This window comes from Neomonachus schauinslandi, chromosome 5 (assembly GCF_002201575.2).
Source record: "Neomonachus schauinslandi chromosome 5, ASM220157v2, whole genome shotgun sequence".
Classification (NCBI taxonomy): domain Eukaryota; kingdom Metazoa; phylum Chordata; class Mammalia; order Carnivora; family Phocidae; genus Neomonachus; species Neomonachus schauinslandi.
In genome coordinates, this window is record NC_058407.1 from 51,913,111 (window position 1) to 51,928,274 (window position 15,164).

Below are 15,164 nucleotides of genomic sequence, written 5' to 3' on the forward strand. Positions count from 1 at the left end.
GGGGAAGTCCCCAGGTGATTCCCATGCGTGAGAACCTTTGCCCAAGGGCAAGGGATACTAAAAGAATATCCTTACAAAACACTAGCTACATTTACTCAAGTAATGTTGATGACATGGTCAAGATTTTTAATTTTTTTTCAATTTAGTGTATCTCCAAGAAAGTAGACTGTTTTCTCCTCCAAGATAATAAAACTTTTAACTTTTTCATCCATAACATGGGGATAATAATTACCTTCATAGGTTTGTGGCAGGGAATAAATGCAAAGTGTATATAAAGCAGTTAGCACCAAGCCAGGCACATAGGTGATAAATAAATGTTGGTTGTTCTGGTCATCATCATTATTATTTGGTACAAAAAGCTTACTACCAAGTTCATAGCAAACCCAATCCAGTTATGGAGGACCTTTTGGTGCATTTATGTGTGCCTGTGTACCTCCTTGTTTAAACCTCCTGTGTTAATTGAGAATTTCTTTGGTTTTGATGGGATTGATTTGTAATTTATTAGTTTACTGTATATCTGCATTTCCTAGACACCACCTCAAATCTTTTATAGAATGATCTCTATAGTCTCTCCCATTCTAATCAACAAATATTTATAGAGTATCTTTTCAGTTGCACAATATGACATTGCTGATATTTGACCATTTTTGACATAAAAGATGGCAAAGTTATATGATGCATTGTATTACCATGAGCCCCACACTCTGCAATTGGCGTAAACAAAAGTTGACATTAAAAACCCACTTCCAAATATCCAAGTGAAAGCTCCATTGAATCCTACCCAAATCTAGGGAAATCTCATTCATTCGTAGTTTGGATGAGTCCAGTACAGTTTGCCAGGTAGTCAATCAAGAAATATTAATCATTGTTTTAAAGGAAACTTGGCCCATAATTTAACAGCAGCTTGTGGAAATGGACCGTATAAATAGCCATTTTCCCTTTTCTGGCAACACAGTAGTAAAGACAAGCTGTCAAAAGATCTTGCCAATTTCATTCTGATGCACTTTCCCTGATAGGGAAGAGGGTAGAATGTAACCATAAAGGTGAGTTTGGATGTGGCCCTGGAAGCCTCAATGCAAGAGATACTAAAAAGAGACAGCAGGAGAGAAAGGATAGAAGAGAAAGATAAAGAAACGGAAGGTCACAGGGAGAGAAAAAGCAAAAGAGAGCAATAAAATGCATAATTCTTCCAAAATGTTCAGTGTATTATTTAGCTCCTCTCTGCCAAAAACACTCATCTCTGATTTTCGAGAAAACTCTTTAAAGCTAAAATAAATGAGGGCTTTTAAATACCTTTAATTTTCTTTGAATAAAACTGCTTTGTAAAGATTTTAACCATCTGCTCTAAATCACCTGTTTCCATTTTGCACAAATCGTTATTAAAAATAGCATTTGCTTTGTGTAATCTCATATTTATAACTTCCAAACACCCACACATCAGTCTTCTCATTGGAGTGACTATCTTCTGCTTTGAAATTTCCTACAACTTCCCATGTGGTTGCTGCATAATATAAGCAGAATATGAATATTCAATGAGCCCGTCCTGATGAAAGTATTAAATCCAATCACTTATATCAAAAAAAAAAGGTATTATTACTCAGAGGAAAACAGCCAAAGTTAGACAAGAAATGGCAGCTGCATTTCAGTTATCAGGATCTGAGATGGATTAGTATGTAGAGCAAACCCTAACAAAAAGATTTATTATACCAAGAAGTGCATGTATCTCTAATGCTTGTATTTTAGGAAATGAATAGCAGACTCCACTCCTTCTGCCACTATGGCAGCAGACATTTCAAGGCTGCCTAATTTTGTTACCTCTTTTGCAGAGAAACCAGCCTATGTAAATGCTCCTCAGGAGTGTAGCAGAGAAGCCAAAGGCTGGTAAATAGAACCCTATTTAAATATAATGGAGGGATGCCTGGGTGGCTCAGTGGCTCAGTTGGTTAAGCCTCTGCCTTTGGCTCAGGTCATGCCCTCTGGGTCCTGGGATCGAGCCCCGCGTTGGGCTCCTTGCTCAGTGGGGAGTCTGCTTCTCCCCCTCCCCCCTCCTCCTGCTCATTCTCACTCTCTCAAATAAATGAATGAAATCTTTTAAAAAATAAAATAAATATAATGGAGACACCTGCATGTAAAAGAATGTCAAGGTATAGTTTTTTGTAAAACAAAGATGATTTTTGAAAAAGGATTACCATCTGGGAATATGAGGCCCACAGGCAATGAGGCAATTGAGGGTTATATACCATCTAGAGCTGAGGAGAAAAAGGTGGGGGGCCTGGGGCCTCAAAGGGAAAAAAAGACAATTCACAGGAAGATAAAAAAGAGTAAATACCTGGTAAACAAATGTTTGCTGGACCCTACACAAACAATGGGACACAGAGAGGAATTTTAACAAACTTTACTAAATTCCTTCATGGCTACCACACCTACTTCATATTACTGTAATTATCTACGGTGATAACCCCCTTCCTGGGGCAGGTCCTCTATACAAAATCTTTTAGACAGTTAGGGGGAAGAACAAAGGTTCTTCCTGAGCCTTCTGTTTCTTAACAATAATCAACCTAAAATAACCTGCAAGCCAAAAAGACATATTTTGGGGTGACAAATTATGCCTCTCTACACCCCCTACTCATGGCACCCTAGCATCTCAGGCTTCCTTGGGTCATAGCACATGCTATGCTATGTTTTCGTTTATCTATTTGTCTGATCCCACCTCTTACCTGTGAGTCCCTGGAGCGTACTTGAACACTGCTCCTGACGTAAAGTAGATGCTCAATAAATGTCTGTTGAAAAACATGAATGAATGATGACATCCTTTGACAAACTGCACAATTTGGAAATTGTACTGCTTTTGTATTTGCTTAATTTTGATGCGGTGAAATTACCCAAATAAGAATGATGAACGAAAGTAAAAGACAAAGAGCTCTGACACTTAGAGGAGAAGGAAGATTAGTGTTTGCTGAGCCATCTTAGCTGAGGTCTCTGGGCGTTAAGGTCTGTTCAGTTTGAAGCAGCTGACGTGTATTTGAAGGAGCCCTGGGTTTAGAGGCAGAAACCGAGGCTCGGCTTCCAGCTCTGTCCTTTGCCTCGTTGACTGTTGTTTTCTTGCCCAGGAAATGGGGAAAGAATATGTGACTTCAGAGCTGTCGGGAGAGGGAGAATGTATTTGAAATGGTGTCATAAACTTCAGAGTTGTGTACAAAGTGTGATCAGTGAGGGCAGCCTGGGAGAGCCTGACTGAATCAGACAGGGACTCCCGCCAGGCCAGGCAGTGGGAGCTTCTCCTGTAGGGGGACGACGGGATGGGGCATCAGACCCTTCAGCCGTCAGCTTGAGCTCAGCATGCATTCACCGAAGGTCAACTGGTATGGCTGGTTTCCTGAAAGTTCAGACTAGTTGCACAAACCCAGGGCAGGCTATCTACGTGGAAATGGGGTTTCCAGATCCATCTGCTTACCCACCATGGGCACAGCCATAGCTGTGGAATAGTGCCAGAGAGCACAGTGGGGTACGACGAGGCAGAGCAGGTAACTGCCCCAGTGGTATGACTGGAGGGCCCCCTGAGAAGCTCTTTGGCCAAAAAAAACCCCTCCTGTATTGATCTTTCCTTGGTGCTTAGGATTCCTACATTACTCAATCTCTTTGATGGGGACTGACCTCCAGTTTGGAATAAGAAAACCGTGACTACTGTCTGTTATTCTTAACTAAGCCTCCACAAGGATCTGTGGTTTTTCCCCCCAAAACAGCAACAACAATAACAGGTTGGGGGGGTGTGCCTGGCTGGCTCAGTTGGTGGAGCCCTCAGCTCTTGATCTCAGGGTTGTGGGTTCGAGCCCCACGTTTGGTGTAGAGATTACTTAAAAATAAAATCTTTAAATAATAATAATAATAATAATGATAATAACAAGGAACACTCGTTTAGATGTGCGCGGGTGCAGCTCCAAGCACTTAACAGCACTAATTTAATCCTCATCACAGCCCTGTGAGTTTGGCGCTCTCGTTATCATCCCTGTTTTATAGTGAGGGTATTAAGACACAGAGGGTGACAGTTCTTTCTCAAGAATGTAGAGCTAGAAAGTAGCAAAGCTGGAATCAGAATCAGGGCAGTCCGGCTCCAGAGTCCAATACTTAACCACAATGCTGTTGACTATGTATTTGTGGCAATGGGACAGAATATACAATACTTGGCTAATTCCCTATTAACGACTGGTCCGCATCCTTCCCTTTTTTATTTAAGAAATTGTGTTGGGGCACCCGGCTGGCTCAGTCCGAAGAGCATGCAACCCTGGATCTCGGGGTCGTGAGTTTGAGCCCAAAGTTGGGCGTAGAGATTACTTAAATAAATAAACTTAAAAAAAAAAAGATATTGTGTTTACTCTCTTTTGAATGTCACTATTATAGAATAGGAGGAAATAACCCCTCTGGTCAGTGCTCCCTGTAAGATCAGGGAATCGTTATAGATATCACTATTTAGCCCACAGTCTCTGAAGAAAGCAAAAAAGAGGCCCAGCCCCTTCCCACAAAAAAAACCACTTTGTCTTCTTTTGAGTGATCACCCACTTGTGCATACTGTGGCTCAGGAGCAGATGGAGGAGAGCCCCTCTCTCCTCTGCCCCCAAAGACCATGCGAATGGAGCCCGTTCCGAACCCTGGACCATTTGGACCATTGCAGGCAGAGAGCAGGAGAAGAACAGGTAATACCCAAAGTTCTTGGTGCTCTTAGGTCAAGATATAAAGGGAAACTGAAACCTTTTGGCGAGTATCTGCCTTTTTGTGTCCCTTAATTTCTATCTAATTATAATTAAAAAAATATCAAAATAAAGTCTGGGTTTGTGTGGGAAGCCACCCTTAAATCTGGCAGATTCGGAAATACGTGGTCCCTGTATTAGTTAGGGTTCTCCAGAGAAACAGAAGCAAAAGGGCATACATGCAGAAAAAGATACATTATGAGGGAAAGGCTCAGGCAGTTATGGAGGCTGAGAAGTCCCACAACTTGCTGTCTGCGAGCAGAGCCCTGTGGAGAAGACATGTACTCAGTCCCAGAGAAGACTGCTGCCAGCTTCTCGTCCTGCCCAGAAGTCATCTAATATTCATCACATTTAATGAGCTAAAGAACATGAAACTCTTTGTAAAGTTGTCATTGTTATCATCAACATTAAATTAGGCTTAGAATATATAAAATCACAAAACATAAAGGGGCGGTTCAAGGATATATATAAACAAAATTGGAAATTAGATTTAGACAGACTTAAAATTTTGTTCTTTCACTCTCATGAATAATTTTTTTTTTTTTAAATGTGACCTTAGCAGGGCATCTGGCTGGCTCAGTCAGTAGAGTGCATGACTCTTGATCTCAGCGTTGTGGGTTCAAGCCCCATGTCAAGTGTAGAGATTACTTAAAAAGAAAATATTTTTAAAATAAATAAATAAAATGGGGGCTTAGAATGACAGCGCACACTTAAGAAACTTGTATTACAGACAGGAGAAGTGTTGTCTGATAGCAGAGGACTTGATGACCATTTATCTTAGCTATTGAAGGGGAGGGGAAAAAATCCTTTCCTTCCACCCCTTTAGGTTCTTAGCTAGAGCTCTGTACCAAAAGACAGATTAATAAGAGAAAAGCCTACAAATCTACTTAAAGTAAGTTTCGTGTGACATGGAAGCCTTCATAAGGAAAATAAGACCTGGGCACTTTTAAAAAAGATTTATTTATTTATTTTAGAGAAAGAGCAAGAGAGTAGGGGGAGGGGCCCAGCAGACACCCCACTGAGAATAGAGCCCAACAGGGGCTTGATGTGGGGCCTTGATCTCAGGACCCTGAGATCATGACCTGAGCCAAAATCAAGAGTTGGCTGCTTAACTGACTGAGCCACCCTGTTCCTTCAGATTCCTCTCCATTTTTGGGGATAAGGATCCAGGTAAGGGAAAGGAGTCTCTCATATGAAAGTCTAATGGTCTGCTTTACAGGAAGATCAGAGAATCCTTCCAGCACCTGCCATTTTTCAACTTCCCTCAGCTTAAAATATTTAGTAGGCCAAGATGCCTTATTTTGGCATCGCACATCCTGAACTCCATCACTACTGATTGTGTGTACAATCCCTGAGAGTCCAAGTCCACCTGTAAACTTGGAGCTGGAGATTGGGGGAATATCAAAGAGAAAGGTTCTTCTTTCATTTGCAAAATTACCAAATTTATCCATCTTCTTTTTTTAAAATATTTATTTATTTGACAGAGAGAGAGAGACAGCGAGAGAGGGAACACAAGCAGGGGGAGTGGGAGAGCGAGAAGCAGGCTTCCTGCTGAACAGGGAGCCCGATGCGGGGCTCAATCCCAGGACCCGGGGATCATGACCTGAGCCGAAGGCAGACGCTTAATGACTGAGCCACCCAGGCGCCCCTATTCGTCTTCTTATAATTGATATATTACTGAGGGAATAAAAAAAAAATAAGAAGGGATTTTAAAGAGGAAGGAGGAGGAAAAAGGAATTTAAAAAAAGGAGGAGGCGAGGTCATATGAGGGGTGTTTTAGAATTTTTTTAACAGGTCAAAATGGAAAGAAGCATAAAAGCCTGAATAACCTTTTTATTCATGGAAACAACTGTCACATCCTGCTCAAATCCACCAATGACTGGATTAAGGATGTTGTCTGTTACAGCCTGAAAAAAATTCATTCGTCCATTTGTTTATTTAGTAGATATTTATGGAGATTTCACTATGTATCAGGAACTATATTAGATGCTGGGGCATGTGTAGGTGAATAAAACAGATACAGTCCTTGCCTTCAAGGAGCTTACAGTCCAGTGCAAGAGATAGACAATATATGAGCAAAGAAGAAAATACATCATTCCTAACTCACATAAACTACAGGGTTCTGTGGTGGAGAATTAGGAAACTTTAGGTAGCATCGTTGTGGAAATACTTTTCAAAGAAATGACATTTAAGCTCAGACCAGAAGCATGGGTGATAAACTGGTGGCATTTGGGTGGAGAGGGCTTAGGAGAGGGAGTGGTGTAAACTAAAGCCAGGGGGTTGAAAAACACTTGGTGAATACATGAAGGTCAAAATTGACAGAGATCTTGCCTTTGGCATTAACCAAGGAACAGGGCTCCATGAACACTAAAGAGTTGGCAAGAAGAAATGTTGTCCTACTCCTGGGAAATTCAGCTAGCTCATTAGCACATTCAAGTGACTATTAGAAAGAAAATGGATTTCTGGAGAGAGTGTAAATTGCTACAATCATCTTGCGAAATAACTTGACTTTATCCCATAAAGACTAATACTTTCAATACTTTAAGACCCAGCAATTCTACCCTAGAGCAGCAGTCTTCAGAATTTTTTGCTTCTGTGCCCACTAAGGTAATCTTGTAAAACTCTCTACCCCTCTGACCATTTTTGGATTGATATCTAAAATGTTTTATCCTATGTGTAAACAGTTCAAACAATAAATGCTATCATATTTTAAGTATTGGTATATTAAAACTGTTATTTCGTATTTTAAAATATACCTAATGGTTCAAATCTCTGTGTTGTATACATGAAACTAATACAACATTGTATGTCAACTATATTCCAAAAAAAAAAAACAAAAAACAAACCCAAAATAAAAAGCATCCAAAGGAATCTAACTACCATAGTGATTTGGTAAATAAATAAAAAGTCATTGGATGAGCTTTTTTTTTTTTAAGATTTTATTTATTTATTTGAGAGAGAGAGCACAAGCTGGGGTGGGGAGAGGAGCAGAGGGGGACAGAAAAGCAGGCATCCGGCTGAGCAGGGAGCCTGATGTGGGGCTTGATCCCAGGACCCCGGGATCATGACCTGAGCTGAAGGCAGATGCTTCACCAACTGAGCCGCCTGGGCACCCGGATGAGCTCTTTGTAATAGGAATTTTATGTTATTCTTTTATCTCTTTGAATCTATGTTTCCATTCTACTTTCCCCATAGAATTTTATCTTAACAAAATATATTTTATGTTTGAAAATGTTTTCTTGTCCTAAGTGTCCTTTTGTCATAAATCCATGTGATAAAAATATACATAAAATAAGTTTTATTAAAATTTATTTTCTTTCTTTTGACCACAGGACTCTTAAGTGTTAGAAAATATTGTCTTGAGTTATTATTAAAATTATTAGTATTACACAATCAAACAATATATGACAAATCTTGCCAAGTAATGATTAAACATAAAAGGTAAAATTTTACTAGAGACGCAACTTTTAGGAAAATGGATGGAGCTTTAATTTCCCAATTGGTTCGTATTTCTTTGGATGATCTTTTTTTTTTTTTAAAGATTTTATTTATTTATTTGACAGAGGGAGACACAGCGAGAGAGGGAACAGAAGCAGCGGGAGTGGGATAAGGAGAAGCAGGCTTCCCGCGGAGCAGGGAGCCCGATGCGGGGCTCGATCCCAGGATCCTGGGATCATGACTTGAGCCGAAGGCAGACACTTAACGACTGAGCCAACAAGGCGCCCCGATCTTTACTTATTTCTAAAATAAGACAGGAGGTAGCATGGATTCTCTTTCCATTTTTCTTTTGTTTATGATAAATGGAAGGGCTGAGAAAACTTTTTCACATAAATAGGTGTATGGGAATGAGATGGGATTTTCTTTGAATTCTTTACGAATTGTCTGACAATTTTGTGATCAGGAGAACATTTAATAATCTGTCAGCTGCTCCCCAGTCATTAGAGATTAGAGTCATCTGCTTCCTCAGCCGTGGCACCTGTGCTTCGGGTGGCCCCTCATTTGGCCGGAGGTTTTTACGTGGCTGACCAGTGCCCTGGGGATGCACCAAAGCACCAGATTCTTGATGAGAGCAGTGCACCTTTCGCTGGAGGGCAACTGTGAAAAGATAAGTGGTACCGGCAAAATTGAACCCCCAGAACAGTCATGTTCTTCAGGCGAATGAATTCAGGGAAGAGTGTAAGTAGAAATTGGGAATCTGACAGTTCAGTTCCTTGCCACTCTCTGTGATAATACCAGAGAGGTACCAGGGTGAAGACCACTGTCCAAAAAAACTCCTGCATATGAGCATCACATCCAAGAATGTTCACAGCATCCCTGTTTGCCCTAACCCCAAACTAGAAATAAGGCAAATTTCCCCTGGCCGGAGAGAGCATAAATAGATTTTGATCTAGTCATGTGATAGAATTTAATACAGCTGTGAAAAATAAACCACAGTTAACAGCAGAGATGATTCTCAGGAACAGGATATTGAGTAAAAGCGACAACAGGAACAGAAACAAATCCTAGAGGACTACGTACAAAATGAAACCACTTTTAGAAAGCTCAAAAACATGTACAATCGATAATGTATTTTTAGGCATATATATAATTTAAAAAAAGTTAACAAAATAGGGGTGCCTCGGTGGCTCAGTTGGTTAAGCGTCTGACTCTTGGTCTCAGCTCAGGTCTTGATCTCAGCGTGGTGAGTTCGAGCCCTGCATTGTGCTCCACACTGGGCATGGAGCCTACTTAAAAAAAAAAAGACAACAAAATGATAAATAAAATTCAGGGTTGTGGTCACTTCTGAGAGGAGGAAACAGGCATCAGAAAGGGAAGCGTATTGTAGATGTAGCTTATTCTGAGTGATGAGTTTATGGATGATAATTTCAGCATTATACATCGTAAGTATACATGGTACATACATGGTATATATACCATGCTTATGTGCACGGGACAGACATTTATCTTTAAATATAAATTAAAAATGAAAGAAAGACAGAAGAATGAAGGTTAACTCATTTAACATTATTGAGGTTTATTTATTTGTAATTCAGTAAAGGTCTCCCGAGCAAATTCCACGTGCAGGCATTATGTAGATGCCAGAGATCTAGTGATGAGAGGAGGCAGACGTTTCCTGGAAGCTTGTATTTTTCTGGAAAGAGAGAGGAAGAGAAACTTTTTCTTCTGCAGGGTTCAGTGGTTTGAGAATGATTCAGGAGATCCATTCTGAAGATGCAGCTCAGACACACACGCACAGAACTGAGAGATGCTGCTGTACCAGGTGCCATGGTTTAAACCTGTAAGCCAATTTGTACCTGACTTCACCCAAATCGCTGGACCTTTGTTCCTGTGAGCCAGCAAGTTCCCCTGTGGCGGTGGTGTTCTTGAAGCAGGCTTCAGTTGGGTTTTCTGGCATCTGTAGCACAATGAATGCTAAGGGACACAGCCCTGGGCGTTACTCATTGAGCGCATTGCGGGGTGGGAGGGGTACCAGGAACTCAGAAGCTATTTGTTTATCAGTTTACTTTCTAATGTGGCAGCTAGTTTCAACATTTTCATAGGGCTTTCATATGCATTGTCTCTTCTGACTCTTAAATCTACATTGTAGCAGAAAAGCAAGAGGTGAAGGGACTTGTATATAGCTGGATAGATAGTCAGGGTCCTTGGGACTTGAACACAGACCTCTGGGCTCCAAGTCCTGTGTGTTTTCTGTTAGAACAGGGGGGTAAAACAGTCAAGTTTACTGACATAAAATTTCCACAGGATTGGTCAGTTTGCATGAGCATCTCACTGAGATAGTGTCATGGGGATGCTTGTCATCATTCTATTTCATTTATTTTTAATTATTATTTTTAGGTTTTTAGTAATCTCTACACCTAACATGGGGCTTGAACTCACAATCCTAAGAGTCAAATGCTCTACTGAATGAGCCAGACAGGTAGCCCTGTAATCACTTTATTTTATTTTATTTAAAAAAATTTTTATTTATTTATTTGACAGAGAGCTAAAGCAGGAACACAAGCAGGGGTAGTGGGAGAGGGAGAAGCAGACTCCCTGCTGAGTGGGGAGCCCGATGCGGGGCTCAATCCTAGGACCTTGGGATCATGACCTGAGCCGAAGACAGACGCTTAACGAATGAGCCACCCAGGTGCCCCAATAATCACTTTATTTTAAATGATGAACTCTTCCAGGTGTAGAGAAAGCATAGAGAATAAGCAAATAAATACAGGAAACAGATCCTCCCATTCAGCCTTCAGAAAGGAACCCAGCCCTGTGGACACCTTGATTTTAGACTAGTGAGTTCCATTTCAGATTTCTTATCTCCAAAAATGTAAGATAATAAATTTGTGTCATTTTAAGCCATTCAGTCTTTGGTAATTTTTTATAGCAGTCATAGAAAACTAATCTAAGATTTATATATAGGCTTAAGTCATTCATTTTTACTGCAATGTGCAATTGCACTGCATGTGTTCTTTGACTATTGCTTCTCAAAATTATATTTGAGAGATTCAGTCATGTTTCTCCATGCACCTGTAGTTTGTAGTTTCTCTCTTTTTTTTTTTGAGAGAGTGCGAGCAGGGGTGGGGAGTTGGGGGTGGGTACAGGGCGAGAGAGAGAGAGAGAGAGAGAGAGAGAGAGGAGAATCTTTTTTTTTTTTAAAGATTTTATTTATTTGACAGAGAGAGACACAACAAGAGAGCGAACACAAGCAGGGGGAGTGGGAGAGGGAGAAGCAGGCTTCCCGCTGAGCAGGGAGCCCGATGGGGGGCTCGATCCCAGGACCCTGGGATCATGACCTGAGCCGAAGTCAGACATTCAACGACTGAGCCACCCAGGCGCCACGAGAGAGGAGAATCTTAAGCAGGCTCTACATCCAGGGTGGAGCCTGACTCGGGGCTCAATCTCATGACCCCGAGATCATGACCTGAGCTGAAATCAAGAGTCAGAGCCACCCAGGCACCCCCGTAGTTTCTTTAGTTTTCTATTGAATGACTATCCCACGTGTTTTAGTTCACTATTCATCTATTGATGAACATTCATGTTGTTTCTATTTTTTATGCTGTAATAAACAATGTTGCTGTGAATATTTTTGTATTTGTTTCCTTATGCACATGTGCAAGAGTTTCTCATAGGGTTGTGGGTTGACAACCCACTGGGATAATGAGTCTAACGTGCAGCCAGGTTTTCAACTTAAGGGGAGTGGAATTGGTGGATTGCAGGGTGTATGCATCATTAACTTTATTATACGTGCTAAATTGCTCTCCAGTGTGGCTATGCCAATTTAAATTCCCCCAGCAGTGCATGAAGGTGCCCATTTTTCTACACATTCAAATGTGACTTTTAAATTTCCGCCAATATGATGAGTCTAAAATGGTATCTCCTTTTCATTTCAATTTGCATTTCCCTGATTACCAGCAAGGATGAATATGTTTACACATGTTTATTGGCCGTTTGTCTCTCCTCTTCCTTGAATTGTCTGGATAACGTGAAACAAGTTAGGACCCAGACTCCACTGGCCTGGGACATGCCACATGTGAAAATATAAGTGGACCCCTACGGGCCCTGATGGTTCTTTAAGGAGGATTTATCGATTCAAGGAACTTCAAATGAAATGTACACGAGGAACTAATGAGTGTATCACATTTAATAAAATAGAAGTAATCGTATTTGTCTTTTTCCACCAAGAAGAATGAAAAACTATCAAGGTTCTGAGAAACTTGAACACTGCTCTTTTCACAAAAATGTCCTACTTTTATATTTCTGATTGTGGACACTTCAATGACACAACCCCATTTATCATTAAACACTGACCACATTCTGGATTCTAAGCGGTTCATGTGAAAAGGATGAAAGCAAACAGTAAGAATATCATCTGGATTCCTAGGTTGTGAAGGAAAGGGACCTGACAGAGGATCAAGCCTGCCCAGCGGTGCTGGGCGTTCTGTTCGGTCCTCCCAAAGCGGCAGCGTGGGAGACACGCGCTCACTCCTAAAGCTTATCCATCTGAATGCCCATTGCTCGCTTGCCCCAATTCCGGACCTTTCTGGGGCTGCTCAGTCAGGAGATAATCAGAAGCAAAAGTTAGAAAAACCATACGCCATTTGTGGTTTCATATCTCCCTCTTCTGGACAAAGAAGAACTTGCACCGTGAAAGTCTGCTTTCCATTGCATATTACAACTGAAATAGTACTTTCTGTTTCTACTTTGTTACCAAGGCTTACCAAAATATATATATTAAGATTCAAAATGCATGTATTTTATCTATCTCTCTATCAATTATCTGTGTATCATCTATCATCTAATTTATGTGTCACAGGTGGATATCGGCAAGTAGGTGGTAGCTTGCCTTGCTTTCTTTCTTCCTTTTCTCCTAAGTCTTTGTGGTATGGAAATCCCCTCAATAAAGTGTTTAAAAATGTTATCAATTGGTAATTTACCCTTGACTTGATGTTTTTCCTCATATTCTATTATGTACTTTTTGATCCTGATATTTATCTAGTTCTTCGATGTGGCCCCCCACCTCCCCGCCTGCCCAGAAAGTGAAATTGACTCAGCACAAATCACAAACTTTATGAAACCTCCCATGTTTCTTTCCTTTCCTTTCCATTTCTCCCTCCCTTCCTATCTATCCTCCTTTCTTTCCTTTTGGATCTTTTCTAACTGCTTGAATGAATTTTACAATAACGTAAGAAATATTGGGGAACTAAATATGTGGAAGAGGATAGTCATACATAATATATTCAGGGGGTTTCTCTATTGCTTTTATTACTCATTAAATTGAGCCAAGGTTTTGTTGGATTTACTTTTCATTTATTTGTTTATTTATATGGAAATACATGCATGTGGTATAAAATTCATGTGGTACCAAAATGTATACAATGGAAGTCTCTTTCATTCAACAGCTTCCTTCCTGAGAGCAATCTCTAGTGTCAGTTCCTTAACACATGTATTTTATTTTTCTAATTTTATTTTAAATTCAATTAAACATAAAGTGCATTATTAGTTTCAGAGGTAGAGGTCAGTGATTCATCAGTTGTATATAACACCCAGTGCTCATTACATCAAGTGCCCTATTTAATGCCCGTCACCCAGTGACCCCATCCCTCCACCCACCTCCCTTCTAGCAACCCTCAGTTTGTTTCCTATGGTTAAAAGTCTCTTACGGCGGGGCACCTGGGTGGCTCAGTTGGTTAAGCGTCTGCCTTCGGCCCAGGTCATGATCCCAGGGTCCTGGGATCGAGCCCTGCATCAGGCTCCCTGCTTGGTGGGGAGCCTGCTTCTCCCTCTGCCTGCCGCTCCCCCTGCTTGTGCTCTCTCTCTGTCAAACAAATAAATAAAATCTTAAAAAAAAGTCTCATGGTTTTTCCCCCTCTCTGATTTCATCTTGTTTTATTTTTCCCTCCCTCCCCCTATGCTCCTCTGTTTTATTTCTTAAGTTCCACATATGAGTGAAATCATATGATAATTGTCTTTCTCTGACTTATTTCACTTAGCATAACACATGTATTTTAAAAAGCTAAATCCTGTGCACATGATGAACAAAATGCAGAGGAATTTCAGGTGGTGAGATATGTTCCTCATTTAACAGAGGAAAAAAGCATATGATCTCAAATACCCTTCTGGCATTTTCCATTAATCCTTTTTACTCATACTTTGAGTAGTTCTCCAAGTGGGTAGGTTCCCAACATCAGTATCTCCTGGGAACCTGTTAGAAATGCAGATTATCAGTCCTGCCCCAGATTTACTGAATCAGAAACTCTGGGAGGGGGTCCAACATTCTGTGGTTTCTCAAGCTCCTCAGGTGCTTCTGATGTTTGCTAGAGTTTGAGAATTCTGGTAAACGAAAAGAATCTCAAAGGTGGGGTAGTTTAAAAATTTCCTCAGGTCATCCTCATGCGTGGCTAGCATTAAGAATCCGAGCTGGCCTGGGGCGCCTGGGTGGCTCAGTTGGTTGGGCGACTGCCTTCGGCTCAGGTCATGATCCTGGAGTCCCGGGATCGAGTCCCGCATCGGGCTCCCTGCTCGGCGGGGAGTTCTGCTTCTCCCTCTGACCCTCCTCCCTCTCACTCTCTGTCTCAAATAAATAAATAAAATCTTTAAAAAAGAATCTGAGCTGGCCTAACTGAAATTTATCTCTAATTCTAACCCATCTCAAGCTTTTCTCGTTCCCTGCCTTTTCATGCTGGGTGCCCCGCCTTTACTGCCATTTTACAGATAAGAGAGCTGAGATTCAGAGATTGAATTACTTGTTCCAGAAAAGTAACTGGATATTGGCAGAGCTAGGTCTCAAAACCAGTGTCCTTGGAATCCCTCATGATTGCATTTTCTGTTTTTGCCACACTGCCGCTCCCCTTACTACCATTTATTTCTTTTGCTCATTTTCTATCAGTTTGTTTGCTTTTTAAATCAGTTATTCAGGGGTGCCTGGGGGGCTCAGTT